The sequence below is a fragment of the Agrilus planipennis genome, unplaced genomic scaffold (assembly GCF_000699045.2).
Source record: "Agrilus planipennis isolate EAB-ADULT unplaced genomic scaffold, Apla_2.0 scaffold10, whole genome shotgun sequence".
Classification (NCBI taxonomy): Eukaryota; Metazoa; Arthropoda; class Insecta; order Coleoptera; family Buprestidae; genus Agrilus; species Agrilus planipennis.
The window spans coordinates 2,561,745-2,566,105 of NW_020442465.1; the positions used below are offsets into that span (position 1 = coordinate 2,561,745).

The 4,361-nt window shown below is 30.9% G+C and overlaps 1 long non-coding RNA gene across 1 annotated transcript in view; it reads left to right on the forward strand.

The window, feature by feature from the left end:
- Positions 1-976: 976 nt before the first annotated feature.
- LOC108734089 overlaps positions 977-4,361 on the forward strand; it is a 218,468-nt gene continuing 215,083 nt past the window's right edge. Inside the window, exon 1 of the long non-coding RNA XR_001937330.2 lies at positions 977-1,013. This is a non-coding gene — a long non-coding RNA (uncharacterized LOC108734089). The remainder of the gene's footprint in view (positions 1,014-4,361) is intronic.

A 4,361-nucleotide genomic window follows, 5' to 3' on the forward strand; every position in this document is an offset into this window, starting at 1 on the left:
ATTTTATCCATAATATAATTTAAATTTTGTGCTAAATAAATTTTTGTTTTTAAAAGGTTACTTGCATTTTGAAAATTCCTTTAAATACTTGTGAATAAATAGAGAAAAGGCAAGGTGTTCCTTTTTTGTGTCAAATAAGTTTTTTTTGTTTAAATACCCTTGCTGTTTTTTGCTGTGGTTACCTTTTTGTCGCCCTAACATGTAAGGAAAAATTATTTTTTTTTGCAAAAAATCTTATTTATCTCTACGTATTATATGTTATTTCTTTATCATTACAACTTTTTTTGTTTCACCATTCGAGCTCAACAATACCTACAAACTTTATAAATCCTTCCTTTCTAAATTCTTTTTCATAAGCAGAAATCTGAAAATTATCAACTTTCTAAACTTAAAAAGCTGCTTTTAAGTTGTTACAGATGGCGACTTAATGCTCTGTCTGTTATTATTGTCTTATCATTTATCAGGTATTCTGCATTACTAATAAAAGGATACAACACGGCCACGGTTACTATTCTATTTTTAGAGATGATGTCAGAGTTATGGTCAGGCGATAACACGCACGAAGAAAGCTGCGCAAGATTTCGTAAGGACTGCGACGAACGGCTAACAAATACGAGAAAGTACGAAGCTTGTACTGTATAGGGCGATTGATAGTAATTAATGCACTGTACGCGTATTTTAATTATATTTACGAACTTTGGTGATTAAAAATAGTGGTGGTGATTTATAATTACATAAAAACTATCAGTAGGCACTTAAATAAACAATGAACAGTCTCAAAAAGCACATACACGAGTTGTCGATAATAATACCGAATAACCAGTTTACTAATAAAAACATTTTATAAATATTAGTGCAAAAACAGTAACAATTGTACATTTTTTCGATTTTATTATTATTAAATTTGGTATGTTATTCTTATATGTAATTACATTATCGTGCATAATATTAATTTATTTCTTTTTGCAGAAAGACGACCAGGAAGATAAATGACGATGAATCTGCAAGAATTGGTAAGTTTTTTTAATGCATACAATCAGATTTGCGAAAGGTACCAACGATTAAAGAAAATTTGTACGCAAAAAGTTTTATGGTGACTCTATAGTCCAATATACATGTAATATTTCAGGCTTTAGGAGCCTTCAACATTAAATATTTTTATGTATACCTTATTTTAATCTTCGTTGGAAAAAGGATTTTTGGTCGCATATTTAAACATCAAGGAAAATATTAGGCACATTATTGTCTTCAAAATGTTTGCGGCTTATTTCTCTATCCATTTGACAGTGCAGGACTACTTTATTACCAAATTACCAAAATTCGGTAATACATATTATAGCTTTTATACAAAAAGCGCCACCAATTTATCATGTCATTTGTCGATCACAAAATTGAGTCTATTTACAATCATTTATTTAAAATCTTATCAACAGTATTCGTTGCTACCAAAAAATGGCAATTTTGACTTGCATTTTCATTTTGTGTCGCATGATACAGAGTTAACACGATTCTTACGATATAATAAAGGGGGGGGGGGAGAGAGAGGAAGTAAAGTTCTCTAATGTAGTTGATTGTTTAATTTTATATTTTTTACGCAGGATGTAGGATGAGGACCTAGAAATAGCTTTAAATAAAATGGAAGCGGTCATGACAGATCAGTACAGTATGAAAATAAATAAAAGTAAAACTAAAATACTGATATGCAAGGGAAGAAAAAGTAGGGAAAGAGCGAATATAAAGATAGGAGACGAAAAANAAAACGGTTAGTTTTTATTGGAAAGTAGTTAATGTAGGTGAAGAGTGAAGATTTATGTCTGAAGTGCCATTGCAGCTTCTCACTGAACATATTAACTTTTTATTTGATTTAACTTTAGAAGAAAACTTCATCATCAAAAACATTTTTACCTTTTTAACGTGTTTTATTATTTTGATAAACAATTTTACAATTTGCGTGCACAGTTCCTATGTAAATTTTTCCCTCATTCGAGTGATAAACTATACCACCAGATGGTGTATGCCCATTTGACGGATCCCAATACGACAAGGTTTAGAAAAATCAGTACAAATGCCTTCGACCATATTTTCATTTTATTAATGATGTAAAATAAGCACATGTAGGTAATAGCTTTATTAACAAAATTGTTATTCTTATTTACAGTAGATGTGTGTGGGGTGTGTGTCTTTTTGTGTGTGTAGATGTGTGTGTGTGTTCGCTCTACTTCTTTCTTTTCTTTTCTATGTGTCAATATCGTGCTCTTCGTTTTTTCCCTCTCCTTTTTCTTCCTTTATATTCCACATTCTTGCATGACCGCCTGGTCCCGTGAAATGCGATATCCAACTTTCTTGCTCTTTTCCCGTGTGCTTACATTTTTCTAGTACATGTTGAAGTGTTTTCTCCTTTTTCTTACACATTCTGAATAGTCTTTCCTTTTCTAGCTGCCAATACTTATTAGCTTTCGTTTCTGACCCTAACCTGAATCTTGCATACATCTTCAGCTCGTTTCTGCATTTATGTAGCTCTTTCAAGTATTTCGATTTATCGATTGGGTTAATTTCTTTGTATTTCGATGAATTTAGCTTTTCCTCTAGTTTTTGTCTGTCTTGTTCTTTTTCAATTTTCTCTGCTTATGGAAATATGTCGCTGTTATTCTCCGTAAGTTGATTATAGTAGTCAGGTGTCCATTTCTTTTCTAGAAAGTAATTCCTTCTCTCTATCTTCCACTTTTCTGCTATTGACTCTTTTCCCTTTTTACATTTTCCTTTTCCTGTATTTGTAAGTATCCTGCCTTTTACTTTTAGGAATTATTTAATTAGATTACTTCCCGTTTTCCTAATTATGTCTTAATATTTTATCGCCCTTTTTCTTTCCTTATTTGCCACCTTTTCGTTGCCTGTTTCTAATTTTAGTAGGTAGCTTGGTGTTGTTTGATCAAGCCTGAGGATCCATTTTATGTATTTGTTTTGTACTCCTTCGATTACTTTGTGCTCTGGCTCTCCCCATATTTCCGCTCCCTACTGTTCGTTTCAAGAAGTTGGAGATATGCCCCTTCCTTTTATTAGGATCCGCCGTAGCATAATTCCAAATTCAATCATATTTATCTGTGGAGCTCATTTCTCCACCGATCATCGAGCGAGAACTAGTCAAAAGTGTACAGTACCATTTGCAAAATTATTTTAACTACCTCGTTAAAATATAAGAATATGCTTTATTTAAAAGCATATTTAGCCCAAAATAATAACCAGTGAATTAACTTAACGTTCTACACACCTATAAAACTTTTGATTTTGTTAATTTATATACATTTTTGTTTTAAGAAATTGCTTAACATTTTCGTCTAGTACTGTACATTTCTAGCCGATCTTCTAAGACCGCCCATCGAGAGCTCTGCTCGTTCAAACTTGTTCCAACTATTTCTGTCTTGCTCACGCCTAGTGTGTATTCTTTCTATCTTCGCGCAGATTTCTTCAAGGTCAAAATTCTGACAAATTGAAATAGACTTTAACATCAGTACTTCAAATAAATGCTCAAATGATGATGGAGGGTTCAGTTAGTATAAAATAAAGAAGTAAGAAATTTCTCTGTCCTAAACCAGTACGTAATTGGATATTCCATACGTTCACTAAATTATTAAAAGGAAAATATATAGACAAAGAAAAATGTGTAATTTCGATGTTCGGTGTACTTCTTTCCATACCTGTATAAGCATATGTAGCGTTATAATCGGTAATGAAATTTACGTTAAAAATACCTTTAATTATATCTATAGACAGGTACATATTATATCTTTGTGTTTTTGTTCGGTTAAAACATTGCATGTTTATAATGTTAAGCAGATAATTATTCATCTTTTTTATCCCATTAAGAAGTTTGAGTTTTAAAATCATTTAAGATAAAAAAAATCGTATTTATCATTTGCAATAATTTGTTTCTACTTTCTAGTATTTAAAAAAAAAAAATATTCCCGTTAGTGCATAAATACAGTTTATTGGAAGTTAATTTTAAAATATCAATTTGCAAAGAATTTTTAGACAAGAAAACTGAAACGGGCAAAAAAAAACAGATACTGTGTCTTCGCTAGATTAATCAAACCAAAAAAAGTAATTAGCAATTTTTAACAATAATTTACTTATTTATTTATTGAAAAATATGTAGTCATCAAAAATCGGTTCCTTACAAGTATACTTCACATTGATTTTACCGTTGAGGCATGGCCATTTCAGTTAAGGACTGTAGAAAAATGGCAAATATACGTAAAATGCCGCAAAGGCAATCGATTTAAATTTATTAATTAATTATTAATAATTTTAAATCAGTGATTCAACGGAAGTGTCATAACGGAAACAGAAGTAAATAGTAAATT